The sequence below is a fragment of the Oncorhynchus clarkii genome, chromosome 25 (genome assembly GCF_045791955.1).
Source record: "Oncorhynchus clarkii lewisi isolate Uvic-CL-2024 chromosome 25, UVic_Ocla_1.0, whole genome shotgun sequence".
NCBI classification, from domain to species: Eukaryota; Metazoa; Chordata; class Actinopteri; order Salmoniformes; family Salmonidae; genus Oncorhynchus; species Oncorhynchus clarkii.
The window spans coordinates 43,342,365-43,357,649 of record NC_092171.1 but is presented as its reverse complement, the minus strand read 5'-3'; the positions used below and the strand labels follow the sequence as shown (position 1 = coordinate 43,357,649).

Genomic DNA, 15,285 nt, shown 5'->3' with positions numbered 1-15,285 from the left:
ATACTTGAGTAAAAGTAAAGACACCTTCATAGAAAAAGATTCAAGTAACAATGAAAGTCACCCAGTAAAATACTACTTGAGTATAAGCCTAAAAGTATTTGGTTTAAAATACTTAGGTATCAAAAGTAAAAGTATAAATAATTTCAAATTCCTTATATTAAGCGAACCAGATGGCACCATTTGATTTGGTATTTTATCTAGTTAGCCAGGGGCACACTCCAACACTCAGACAGTGTGTTTAGTGAGTCCTCCAGATCAGAGGCAGTAGGGAGGACCAGGGATGTTCTCTGTTTAGTGAGTCCCCCAGATCAGAGGCAGTAGGGATGACCAGGAATGTTCTCTGTTTAGTGAGTCCTCCAGATCAGAGGCAGTAGGGATGACCAGGGATGTTCTCTGTTTAGTGAGTCCTCCAGATCAGAGGCAGTAGGGATGACCAGGGATGTTCTCTGTTTAGTGAGTCCTCTAGATCAGAGGCAGTAGGGAGGACCAGGGATGTTCTCTGTTTAGTGAGTCCTCCAGATCAGAGGCAGTAGGGAGGACCAGGGATGTTCTCTGTTTAGTGAGTCCTCCAGATCAGAGGCAGTAGGGATGACCAGGGATGTTCTCTGTTTAGTGAGTCCTCCAGATCAGAGGCAGTAGGGAGGACCAGGGATGTTCTCTGTTTAGTGAGTCCTCCAGATCAGAGGCAGTAGGGATGACCAGGGATGTTCTCTGTTTAGTGAGTCCACCAGATCAGAGGCAGTAGGGATGACCAGGGATGTTCTCTGTTTAGTGAGTCCTCCAGATCAGAGGCAGTAGGGATGACCAGGGATGTTCTCTGTTTAGTGAGTCCTCCAGATCAGAGGCAGTAGGGAGGACCAGGGATGTTCTCTGTTTAGTGAGTCCTCCAGATCAGAGGCAGTAGGGATGACCAGGGATGTTCTCTGTTTAGTGAGTCCTCCAGATCAGAGGCAGTAGGGAGGACCAGGGATGTTCTCTGTTTAGTGAGTCCTCCAGATCAGAGGCAGTAGGGAGGACCAGGGATGTTCTCTTTATAATTGTGTGAATTGGACCATATTACTGTCCTGCTAAGCATTCAAAATGTAACAAGTACTTTTGGGTGTCAGGGAAAATGTACGGAGTAAAAGTACATTGTTTTCTTTAGGAATGTAGTGAAGTAAAAGTACAATTGTACTGATGTACTAACAAGGCTGTTCATCATTCATTACGCAGCTCGTCACCTGCTTGACTGATCTACTGCACTTCAACAACAGATGTCCTCACATTGGATGGGTTGATTAGGATTCAAACCTTCTCTCACACAGCCTAATACATACTCTTAGAGTTGGTTTACCCCATTAATGTACTTGGTAATGTACCTGGATAATAATATATCATTATAACGTAAACGCAGAAACAAACAGGAGACAGTCTTTACAGAAAATGATGCAGAAAAATGAATCCATGCTTTTGTCACTTCTAGGTTAGACTAATGCAATGCTCTACTTTCCGGCTACCCGGATAAAGCACTAAATACACTTCAGTTAGTGCTAAATACGGCTGCTAGAATCCTGACTAGAATAACATTTTTTGATCATATTTCTCCAGTGCTAGCCTCTCTGCAATGGCTTCCTGTCAAGGCAAGGGCTGATTTCAAGGTTTTACTGCTAACCTACAAAGCATTACATGGGCTTGCCCCTACCTATCTCTCTGATTTGGTCCTGTGTGAATTTAAGTGTGCTCTCTCTAATTCTCTCTTTCTCTCTTTCTTTCACTCTCTCGGAGGACCTGAGCCCTAGGACCATGCCTCAGGACTACCTGACATGATGACTCCTTGCTGTCCCCAGTCCACCTGGCCATGCTGCTGCTCCAGTTTCAACTGTTCTGCCTTATCATTATTGGACCATGCTAGTCAATTATGAACATTTGAACATCTTGGCCATGTTCTGTTATAATCTCTACCCGGCACAGTCAGAAGAGGACTGGCCACCCCACATAGCCTGGTTCCTCTCTAGGTTTCATCCTAGGTTTTGGCCTTTCTAGGGAGTTTTTCCTAGCCACCGTGCTTCTACACCTGCATTGCTTGCTGTTTGGGGTTTTAGGCTGGGTTTCTGTACAGCACTTTGAGATATCAGCTGATGTACGAAGGGCAATATAAATACATTTGATTTGATTTGGATTTGATTTGATTTACAGAAACAGGAAACAGTCTTTACAGAAACTCAAATAGGAGACAGTCTTTACAGAAACGCAAACAGGAGACAGTCTTTACAGAAACAGGAGCCAGTCTTTACAGAAACAGGAGACAGTCTTTACAGAAACGCAAACAGGAGACAGTCTTTACAGCAACACAAACAGGAGACAGTATTTACAGAAACAGGAGACAGTCTTTACAGAAACAGGAGACAGTCTTTACAGAAACACAAACAGGAGACAGTCTTTACATAAACACAAACAGGAGACAGTCTTTACAGAAACACAAACAGGAGACAGTCTTTACAGAAACACAAACAGGAGACAGTCTTTACAGAAACAGGAGACAGTCTTTACAGAAACACAAACAGGAGACAGTCTTTACAGAAACAGTAGACAGTCTTTACAGAAACAGGAGACAGTCTTTACAGAAACACAAACAGGAGACAGTCTTTACAGAAACGCAAACAGGAGACAATCTTTACTTAAACAGAAGACAGTCTTTACAGAAACACAAACAGGAGACAGTCTTTACAGAAACAGGAGACAGTCTTTACAGAAACACAAACAGGAGACAGTCTTTACAGAAACAGGAGACAGTCTTTACAGAAACACAAACAGGAGACAGTCTTTACAGAAACACAAACAGGATACAGTCTTTACAGAAACAGGAGACAGTCTTTACAGAAACACAAACAGGAGACAGTCTTTACAGAAACACAAACAGGAGACAGTCTTTACAGAAACACAAACAGGAGACAGTCTTTACAGAAACAGGAGACTAGCTACTAGTAGCTACTAACTAATCATGGATGCATGACCTATTCTGTGATATATCTGGGTTAACTTGCTCATATCAAGCGACACATACCAGACCGTTTGTGGAAAGGTAAAAGGTGGGCTCGTTTTTTAAGGATCCGACAGTGAAACTAAAATAGATTGGTAGCTAGCTGGTGAGACTTTCATTTATTTCCCAATTCATTTGTTGATCAAGCTGGGTTTCCTCAGTCATTTGGTAGGTGCCGGCGGCAGGAGCTAGCTAAACAGACAGCTCTGTAGAACATCTGTGTGACATCACGCACTCAAAAAGTCTCAACCAATCACCCGACGGTTTCCATGTCGAGAGTCATGAATATTCATGAAATTGTGTTGCCGGGCAATGATGGAGGTTAAACTAGCTAGCTATCTTGCTAAGTTAGTTTGGTAGCTAGCTGGTGAAAAGGGGTTGACATTAGTTAGTTAATAGACTATGGTTAAAAGCTTCCTTGTGTTGTGTGCCTTTTTCTGCAGTCCATATTTCTAGGCATCGTTTTGTTTGTGTCTAACAACGTTAGATACTGAACATAGGTCATGTTTCTAACATAGCATTAGGTACATTCACGTTGGAACATGAATTACTAGCCCAACATAAGATATTCAGGTTGAGTACCGGGTGGTAGCCGGCTAGTAACAGTGTCTAAAGTTCAGACAGGATACTTGGCGGAGGCCGGCTAGTGGTGACTATTTAACAGTCTGATGCAGCAAAGGAGCTTGTGAAAAAAGTTATGAATTCAATTAAATAATGAACCTGATGGACAAATGTCCTCCCGCTCCCACTGGTCTGGCTGTTTACTAACGTTACAGTCCTCTTCGGCTTGTGGAAGAAGGGGACTGGGTGGCGTGGCTGTCTAAGGCACTGCATCATAGTTCTAGAGGCGTCACTACAAACCCAGGTTCGATCACGGGCTGTATCACAACCGGCTGTGATCTGGAGCCTCACAGGGCGGCGCACAATTGGCCCAGCATCGTCCGGGTTAGTGGAGGGTTTGACCAGGGTAGGCCGTCATTGTAAATAAGGATTTGTTCTTAACTGACTTGCCAGGTTAAATACAATTTTAAAAATAAGGTGGTAAGTATATTTTGTCTGTGTGGGGGCCAATGCTGGGGTGGGCAAGGAGTCATGTACCCTCAATTTTCTCTGTGGTTCGGGTGTCTCTGTTGACAACTTCTCTGTGGTTCGGGTGTCACTGTTGACAAGTTCTCTGTGGTTCGGATGTCTCTGTAGACAACTTCTCTGTGGTTCAGGTGTCTCTGTTGACAACTTCTCTGTGGTTCAGGTGTCACTGTTGACAACTTGGTGGGATGTCTTGGAGGTCATTTCAAAAAGTGCCTATGAGATAATGCTAATATTTCAAACTCCCTTTTACCAAGAAAACTAGCCATCTGGCGACCATATAGGAGTTCTCAGCTGAGGTGACAAATGTCACAGGAATAATGGCGGAGAAAAGAGGAGGAGAAAAACTCTCTTTGACATGCATTGGCCAATCAAAATCTAATATAGACATGACGTATGACCTTAGAATCACTGACTAGGCCAGCGAGTAAGAGGTCACAAAACTCAAATCTGAACAGTTTTCTGATTTCAAAAACATTAACAGGAAGATGGTTTTTCTATTCAATCCATAACACTGAAGCGTTACAGATTCCGCAATCAAAATTTGAAAGGTATTTTTCCGATCCGATTGAGCCGACTGGTGTGGTTCACTGAATGTAGTCTCCGATAAAGTGGGAACATGGCTTTTCAATTTCAATCACGCTGTAAAGCTGAACTTCTGCGATGCGGATCAAAATGAGCCCTAAGTCCAGAAGAAGACGGAGAGCCCTAAGTCCAGAAGAAGACGGAGAGCCCTAAGTCCAGAAGAAGATGGAGAGCCCTAAGTCCAGAAGAAGATGGAGAGCCCTAAGTCCAGAAGAAGATGGAGAGCCCTAAGTCCAGAAGAAGATGGAGAGCCCTAAGTCCAGAAGAAGACGGAGAGCCCTAAGTCCAGAAGAAGACAGAGAGCCCTAAGTCCAGGAGAAGACGGAGAGCCCTAAGTCCAGAAGACGACGGAGAGCCCTAAGTCCAGGAGAAGACGGAGAGCCCTAAGTCCAGAAGAAGACGGAGAGCCCTAAGTCCAGAAGAAGACGGAGAGCCCTAAGTCCAGAAGAAGACGGAGAGCCCTAAGTCCAGAAGAAGATGGAGAGCCCTAAGTCCAGTAGAAGACGGAGAGCCCTAAGTCCAGAAGAAGATGGAGAGCCCTAAGTCCAGGAGAAGACGGAGAGCCCTAAGTCCAGGAGAAGACGGAGAGCCCTAAGTCCAGAAGAAGATGGAGAGCCCTAAGTCCAGGAGAAGACGGAGAGCCCTAAGTCCAGAAGAAGACGGAGAGCCCTAAGTCCAGGAGAAGACGGAGAGCCCTAAGTCCTGGAGAAGACGGAGAGCCCTAAGTCCAGGAGAAGACGGAGAGCCCTAAGTCCAGAAGAAGACGGAGAGCCCTAAGTCCAGGAGAAGACGGAGAGCCCTAAGTCCAGGAGAAGACGGAGAGCCCTAAGTCCAGGAGAAGACGGAGAGCCCCAACATGAGAACATTGTTCTTCTTTACTGCTTGTTTTTTGGTCATGTTTTAAAATTGAAAAAACATCTACAATTAAAATAAAAGGTTATAAATGGAGGACTCATAACAAAATACCAAGAAATTCACCAATGTCACCAATGACACCCCCACTACCCTCTCCCCCACTACCCTCTCCCCCACTACCCTGTCCCCCACTACCCCTCCCTCCCCCACTACCCTCTCCCCCACTACCCTCTCCCCCACTACCCTGCCCATCCACTACCCCTCCCTCCCCCACTACCCTCTCCCCCACTACCCTCTCCCCCACTACCCTGTCCCCCACTACCCCTCCCTCCCCCACTACCCTCTCCCCCACTACCCTCTCCCCCACTACCACTACTACCCCCACTACCCTCTCCCCCACTACCCCTCCCTCCCCCACTACCCTCTCCCCCACTACCCTCTCCCCCGCTACCCTCTCCCACCCCCACTACCCCTCCCTCTCCCACTACCCTCTCCCCCACTACCACTACTACCCCCACTACCCTCTCCCCCACTACCACTACTACCCCCACTACCACTACTACCCCCACTACCACTACTACCCCCACTACCCTCTCCCCCACTACCCTCTCCCCCACTACCACTACTACCCCACTACCACTACTACCCCCACTACCCTCTCCCCCACTACCCTCTCCCCCACTACCACTACTACCCCCACTACCACTACTACCCCCACTACCCTCTCCCCCACTACCCTCTCCCCCACTACCACTCCTACCCCCACTACCACTACTACCCCCACTACCCCTCCCTCCCCCTTCTCTCTGGTGTGGTTTCTTCCTCTCCTCTCCTCTCCTCTCCTCTCCTCTCCTCTCCTCTCCTCTCCTCTCCTCTCCTCTCCTCTCCTCTCCTCTCCTCTCCTCTCCTCTCCCCTCCCCCTTCTCCCTGGTGTGGTTTCTCTCCTCTCCTCTCCTCTCCTCTCCTCTCCTCTCCTCTCCTCTCCTCTCCTCTCCTCTCCTCTCCTCTCCTCTCCTCTCCTCTCCTCTCCTCTCCCCTCCCCCTTCTCTCTGGTGTGGTTTCTCTCCTCTCCTCTCCTCTCCTCTCCTCTCCTCTCCTCTCCTCTCCTCTCCCCTCCCCCTTCTCTCTGGTGTGGTTCCCCCCCCCCTCCTCCTGTGGCTTCTAGGGGTTGTTGTAAGGAAGTGTATATGTTCTGAGTCATGGTGCTGTACTGGAAGCACAGTAATACACAGCCCCGTCCCCAACCTCCAAGTTCTTGATCTCCAGAGTGGATCTAGTCAGCTCCGGCCTGCTCATGGTGTAATGTACATCCTTCTCAAAGGGAGGTTGTATTTCCCACAAGCCTTGACCCTGAGAATATGTCAGCATCTCCATGTTGTTGTCTCTCTGTCGGTACCAGAACATGTAGTAGTAGCTGCTGTCGTCGTGGTAACACCGTAGAGTGACTGACGCATCTCCTTCTCTACACACGGACAGGACAGGAGACTGTTTAACTGTTATACCGTCACAGAAATCTGTGAAGAAAAACAGACATTAAAACATCTATAAAGTATCATCAACCTGAAAGTGATTACAATTTAAAATCATTTCTGTCATTTCAATGATCAGGTTGACTTTGAACACACAGAATATCAGTTTCCACACTGCTGATTTGTGAAGCCTGTCATGTGTGTAAGTAGAGGACAGTTCTTACTTGCAGTGAGGAGGAGAGCCAGAGTCACACACAACAGCTTCATCCTGACAGACATCAGAGGACTGAGAGAAAGAGGGACAGTCTGAACCTCTCCTCCGTTCACTCTCCTTCCTCTCTCTCTCTCTCTCTCTCTCTCTCTCTCTCTCTCTCTCTCTGTCTCTCTCTCTCGCTCCCCTCCTCATTCCTCTCTCCTCCACCTCCTCTCTCTATTCCCCTCCTCCTTCCTCTCTTCCCCTCCTCCTCTCCCTTCCTCCTACCTATTCTCCTCCTCCTTCCTCTCTTCCCCTACTCCTTCCTCTCTCCTCCTCATTCCTATTTTCTCCTCCTCCTCATTCCTATTTTCTCCTCCTCCATCATTCTTGTTGGGTGTGCATTTTTGTGTCCAGCTGTTTATTTACACCATGATATATTCACACAACATCATCTGATCCAGGAAAGGAATTTTCTGAATGACAGTCAAGTGACAAACAGCTGTTGTGATGTAAACAACAGCCCAAATGCTGGAAAAAAAAAATATATTTTCTCATTCGTTATGCTGGTGAAGACAGTTGTACCTGGATCCATGTTGGATCTCTAGCGAATTGATGTCAATCATCTCCTTAGATTTAACAGAGATGTTAAATGATGTTTTCATATGTTTTTGTGCCCTCAGATTGGACACCAGGTCTGCTGTGCGCAATTGTGTAGGACAGACTATTGCTCAACACCCAAAGTTATTCCTAATTAATTATTCTAGATATAATGACATCACCTTATGTGAGCCTAGTGGGCTCATTCACAATACGATCTGGTAATGGGGCGGCAGGGTAGCCTAGTGGGCTCATTCACAATACGGTCTGGTAATGGGGCGGCAGGGTAGCCTAGTGGGCTCATTCACAATACGATCTGGTAAAGGGGCGGCAGGGTAGCCTAGTGGGCTCATTCACAATACGATCTGGTAATGGGGCGGCAGGGTAGCCTAGTGGGCTCATTCACAATACGATCTGGTAATGAAGTAACATGACAAATACATTTTGGTTTCCATATTACAACTGCTATTTTAAACAATACAAGGAGCTTAAAGTTAAGTAGTTGAACTTGAATTTGGAAATTCAAGTACTGGAATAGGCCTACAATAAAAGTCAGACATTTCCTCAATTTGAAAAGTCCTCAGACTTAATCGTAGACAATTATATATAATATACATTTTTTATCTGTTTTTATGAGAGATGCTACCACATTAATTTGTTTCCTACCGCTTCCATTGAAGGGTGTTGCACCACTAAGTTGCGATAGGGTGGTGCAACACTTACTTACCTTCTCCTGATAAACTGAACCTTATTTGATATACTGAACCTTACCTTCACCTGATATACTGAACCTTATTTGATATACTGAACCTTACCTTCATCTGATATACTGAACCTTACCTTGACCTGATATACTGAACCTTAGTTGACATACTGAACCTTACCTTGACCTGATATACTGAACCTTAACCTCACCTGATATACTGAACCTTACCTTGACCTGATATACTGAACCTTAACCTCACCTGATATACTGAACCTTACCTTCACCTGATATACTGAACCTTACCTTCACCTGATATACTGAACCTTACCTTCACCTGATATACTGAACCTTACCTTCACCTGATATACTGAACCTTACCTTCACCTTGTCTTCTAATGCTTTGTAGATTTCAAAAAAGTGTTTGACTCAATTTGGCATGAGGGTCTGCTTTTCAAATTGATAGAAAGTGGTGTTGGGGGTAAAACGTACGACATCAAATCCATGAACACAAATTCCATCTAGACACAAAAAAATGAACTCAGCGATAACCAAAGAGTAGACTGTGCTACTTACGATCAGTTATTACATCAAAATCAAAATCAAATGTTACTGGTCACATACACATGGTCAGCAGATGTTATTGGTCACATGGTTAGCAGATGAAGTGAGTGTAGTGAAATGCTTGTGCTTCTAGTTCCGACCACGCAGTAATATCTAACAAGTAATCTAAAAATTCCCCCAACGACTACCTAATACAACTGCAATTTATGCTGTGCGTGGACTACCATTCCGGCTCTATCGAAAACCACACGTCCATCACCAGACAGTCAGAGAATGCTGAAAGGTGGTTCGATACGACGGCAGCCTTTTTTTAATGTTAGTTGAGGGACTGAATCTGACTGGCTGCACAGCGATACGCATTACCTGTCTGTAGGGTTTTATTTCAGAAATGGTGGCGTTGGCCTTGGAATGACCTGTTAGGCCCGACGTTCCGCTCGATGGCAGATATCATAGTGTAGTATTCCAATGGTTCTCTGTCCTCCCTTGGGGTTGGCACCACAACATGTCAGGGTAGTTGTCGGTGGAGGAGGAGTACGTCGCTATGACGTCACAGTGGATATACTGTATCTACGTGATTCTTGCCTGTGAGAAAGGACAGAGAGACATCTTTTTCACTGCAGCAGATGCTAAGATAAATGGAACATCTGAGACAGCAACATCAATGATAATTCACCACAATGTTGTCAAAAGAACATGACAAGGGTGTACTTTATTTCCATTACAATTTATTGGCATAGCAGTCTACTATAGGAGTTATGTACTGTCTCCACATAGCAGTCTCCTGTAGGAGTTATGTACTGTCTCCACATAGCAGTCTACTATAGGAGTTATGTACTGTCTCTACATAGCAGTGTCCTATAGGAGTATGTACTGTCTCCACATAGCAGTCTCCTATGGGAGTTATGTACTGTCTCTACATAGCAGTGTCCTATAGGAGTATGTACTGTCTCCACATATCAGTCTACTATAGGAGTTATGTACTGTCTCTACATAGCAGTCTCCTATAGGAGTTATGTACTGTCTCCACAAATCAGTCTACTATAGGAGTTATGTACTGTCTCCACATAGCAGTCTCCTGTAGGAGTTATGTACTGTCTCCACATAGCAGTCTCCTATAGGAGTTATGTACTGTCTCCACATAGCAGTCTCACATAGGAGTTATGTACTGCCTCCACATAGCAGTCTCCTATATGAGTTATGTACTGTCTCCACATAGCAGTCTCCCATAGGAGTTATGTACTGTCTCCACATAGCAGTCTACTATAGGGGTTATGTACTGTCTCCACATAGAAGTCTCCCATAGGAGTTATGTACTGTCTCCACATAGCAGTCTACTATAGGGGTTATGTACTGTCTCCACATAGAAGTCTCCCATAGGAGTTATGTACTGTCTCCACATAGCAGTCTACTATAGGAGTTATGTACTGTCTCCACATATCAGTCTCCCAAATGAGGTATGTACTGTCTCCACATAGCAGTCTCCCATAGGAGTTATGTACTGTCTCCACATAGCAGTCTCCCATAGGAGTTATGTACTGTCTCCACATAGCAGTCTCCTATAGGAGTTATGTACTGTCTCCACATAGCAGTCTCCCATAGGAGTTATGTACTGTCTCCACATAGCAGTCTCCCATAGGAGTTATGTACTGTCTCCACATAGCAGTCTCCCATAGGAGTTATGTACTGTCTCCACATAGCAGTCTCCCATAGGAGTTATGTACTGTCTCCACATAGCAGTCTCCCATAGGAGTTATGTACTGTCTCCACATAGCAGTCTCCCATAGGAGTTATGTACTGTCTCCACATAGCAGTCTCCCATAGGAGTTATGTACTGTCTCCACATAGCAGTCTCCCATAAGAGTTATGTAATGCACATGGGCGGGTCATATGGGAGGGAAGAAGAGGAGGAGGAGGGGAGGAGTTTTGTTTTGTGTGTAGTCAGAGAGGAAGAAGCAAAGCGAGAGATTTTACTCCGCCCCCAAAAAATCTGTCCGTGAAAATAGCGAAGTCAATGAGAGTGTTGAATTTTGGTCAGCAAAAAGTGGACCAAAGCTTATTTGATCTAATGGAAGTTTCATAATGGTGAGATTGATACGAATGCAGTGGTATAAGTAGACGCACGTGGCATTTTGGCAGCTTTGAATTAATCTACGTTATATCAGAGTTGTGCCTTTTGTCATAGAGATATATAGAGGGACTCATCATGGATACAACCCGTTTTAGCATACACATTACCAGTGAGGGATTCCACCATTTTAAAGTAGTCAACTGGGTGGGGAGCAATGGCGTCTTTTTGTAGGCATTAACTCCGCCATGGTTCGTTGGACAAAGCCTACGGGCATAATGAATGGAGTAGGGTTTCATGGATAAATCTTATACGTTTGTTTCTATGACGTCATCTTCATCAGATTTTCGAAGCATTTATGTAATCAGAAAAACCACATAAAGCATATAAACATTTTTATAATTAATAAACGTCACTGATATTATCTCATAGAACAAAACGTATAAGATCTCCTAAGCCTGTGTGTTAACCTCAGACCTTATTTTCACCGTTGAATTCCAAAACCCTATTCTTCCCCCATTACTTTTCTCATTGGAATGGCTGAATGAACCAGAGGTAACTCATTTCTGTTTTTTTCTACTATAAGCTGGTGAGTTCTTTGAAGAAGAAGAAAATGTACTACTTTAAAATGGAGATAGCCTCAATGGCGCTGCCCATGCTGTCACAGACGCTATATTGGCACAGATACAAAGATGACTCTATCTGTCTCTATGGCCTGTTGTTCACACGCGTATCTGCCGTCTCATTGGCTAGAATGGTCCCACCTGATCTCATCTCTTCCTGCCTGCCTTCTGTCTTGGTAGACAATCTTTGGTGTAGTGTAGAGGGAGGGGTTTTGTGTGTAGTGCAAAGTGTAGCTGATTCACTGTGCTTTACTCACAGCACAATAATATAGCCCAGTGTCTTCAACCCTCACTGCAAGCGACCCCAGAAAACCCTCATCCTCTGCGTCGCCTGAGATGTTAAAGTTTTCCGCAACATCTAAAGCTTGTTTAAAGGACAGGAAGCCGATGAGCTGGAGCTTTTGTCCATCTGTCTGACGGTACCAGTAGATCTTATCATAGTTTCTGTCATGGTGACTGCAGGTCATCTTTAAGGTGTTTCCTGGCCTCTTGGTGAGATGACGAGGAGATTGTTGGACGGATAGGGACACACAGGAACCTTAGGGAGAAGACAGTGGGAGAAGAGAGAGACGATGAAACACAGAGAGACAATAATAAATCAAATCAGCTACTAAATACCTGATACCTTCACCTGCACCTTACCTTCACCTGATATACTGAACCTTACCTTCACCTAATATACTGAACCTTACCTTCACCTGAACCTTACCTTCATCTGATATACTGAACCTTACCTTCACCTGATATACTGAACCTTACCTTCACCTGAACCTTACCTTCACCTGATATACTGAACCTTACCTTCACCTGATATACTGAACCTTACCTTCACCTGATATACTGAACCTTACCTTCACCTGAAATACTGAACCTTACCTTCACCTGATATACTGAACCTTACCTTCACCTGATATACTGAACCTTACCTTCACCTGATATACTGAACCTTACCTTCACCTGATATACTGAACCTTACCTTCACCTGATATACTGAACCTTACCTTCACCTGATATACTGAACCTTACCTTCACCTGATAAGCTGAACCTTACCTTCACCTGATATACTGAACCTTACCCTCACCTGAAATACTGAACCTTATCCTCACCTGTGAGCCAGAGGAGTGAAACAGTAGCCGTGAGGAGAACTCTGATCATGCTGTCTGTCTGTCTGTCCGTTTGTCTGTCTGAGCTGTAGAGTTAGATCTATGTCCGTGGTATGAGGTGTTCAGAGTCTTTGTTCTGAGGTGGGAGGAGCTTATAGCTGACCTATCGGCTTACAGTACAGTGGAACATTAGTGCCCTCTGCTGGATCAGCTAGTAGGTAATGGTACAATAACATAAAACAAAACTTAGAGTTTGTAAAAAAAATAAAAAATAATAATGAACAAAGACAAACAATACCTTTAAAAAAAATCTATAAATGTATCCTTCTTGTGTCGGGATGGCAGGGTAGCCTAGTGGTTAGAGTGTAGAGGCGGCAGGGTAGCCTAGTGGTTAGAGTGTAGAGGCGGCAGGTAGCCTAGTGGTTAGAGTGTAGAGGCGGCAGGGTAGCCTAGTGGTTAGAGTGTAGAGGTGGCAGGTAGCCTAGTGGTTAGAGTGGAGGGGTGGCAGGGTAGCATAGTGGTTAGAGTGTAGAGGTGGCAGGGTAGCCTAGTGGTTAGAGTGTAGAGGTGGCAGGGTAGCCTAGTGGTTAGAGTGTAGAGGCGGCAGGGTAGCCTAGTGGTTAGAGTGTAGAGGTGGCAGGGTAGCCTAGTGGTTAGAGTGGAGGGGCGGCAGGGTAGCCTAGTGGTTAGAGTGTAGAGGCGGCAGGGTAGCCTAGTGGTTAGACTAGTTGGACTAGTAACCGAAAGGTTGCAAATTAGAATCCCTGAGCTGACAAGGTAAAAATCTGTCGTTCTGCCCCCCTGAACAAGGCAGTTAACCCCACTGTTCCCCGTTAGGCCGTCAATGAAAATAAGAATTTGTTCTTAACTGTCTTGCCTTGTTAAATAAAAATATCCATAGACTACATTGAGGTTTTTCTTTTGGCATTTTGGCATTATGCTTGCCAATTAGCCTACACAGCCAATTGCCAAATAATTATTTTGGGAACTGGCAGAAAACGTTACCGTCAATCCACGGCAAAGGCAAATAGGATATTGTCAAAATGTAATTCAATAAGACAAATGCTGTGAAAGTAATTTGTAGTAGTTTGGAAAAGATTTGTCATGTGTGATGATTGTGAGGCGACTGTAAAAAAGTGACAGTCTCACAAGACAGGGTCTTCAAATAGGCCTATGGTAGGTCAAGGCAACTGCAGCCTACTGTTCTGATGGGTTGAATGGAAACTGAAATCTGGACACTGACTGTAGGTCTATGACATCTCACATAGCCTTAATATTAACTCCTGCAGAAACAATTCTTGCAGTAAAATTATTCACCAAAAATAGTCTTAATTTGGATTTGGGAAAAGGAGTGAAGAAATAGGATGTATTTATCTTGAGAGAATGTAATGCTCAGTTAGATACACTATACAGCAGTATGTGGACCCTAGTGGATTCGGCTATTTCAGCTACACCCGTTGCTGACAGGTGTATAAAATCGAGCACACAGCAGTGCAATCTCCATAGACAAACACTGGCAGTAGAATGACCTCACTGAAGAGCTCAGTGACTTTCAATGTGGCACCGTCATAGGATGCCACCTTTCCAACAAGTCAGTTTGTCAAATTTCTGCCCTGCTAGAGCTGCCCCCTGTCAACTGTAAGTGCTATGAAGTGAAAACGTCTAGGAGCAACAACGGCTCAGCTGTGAAGTGGTAGGCCACACACAAGCTCACAGAATGGGACCGTCGAGTGCTGAAGTGCTGAAGGGTGTATAAATTGACTGTCCTCGGTTACAAAACTCACCATTGAGTTCCAAACTGCCTCTGGTAGCAACATCAGCACAAAAACTGGTTACAGGGAGCTTCATGAAATGGGTTTCCATGGCCAAGCAACCGCAGACAAGCCTAAGATCACCATGTGCAATGCTATGTGTCGGCTGGAGTGGTTTATAGGTCACCGCCATTGGACTCTGGAGCAGTGGAAACACGTTCTCTGGAGTGATGAATCACGCTTCACCATCTGGCAGTCCAACGGACAAATCTGGGTTTGGCGGATGCCAGGAGAACACTACCTGCCCAGATGCATAGTGCCAACTGTAAAGTTTGGTGGTGCAGGAATAATGGTCTGGGGCTGTTTTTCATGGTTCGGGCTAGACCCCTTAGTTCCAGTGAAGGGAAATCTTAACACTATATTGTACAATGACATTCTAGACAATTCTGTGCTTCCAAATTTGTGGCAACAGTTCGGGAAGGCCTTTTCCTGTTTCAGCATGACAATACCCCTGTGCACAAAGCGAGCTCCATTCAGAAATGGTTTGTTTAGATCGGTGTGGTAGAACTTTACTGGCCTGCACAGAGCCCTGACCTCAACCTCATCGAACACCTTTGGGATGAATTGGAACGCCGACTGCGAGCCAGGCCTAATCGCCCAACATCAGT

General features: G+C 45.1%; 1 gene segment (V, D, J or C); it reads right to left on the bottom strand.

Moving 5' to 3' along the window:
* LOC139383546 (M1-specific T cell receptor beta chain-like) overlaps positions 1-15,285 on the bottom strand; it is a 68,753-nt gene that overhangs the window by 12,037 nt on the left and 41,431 nt on the right.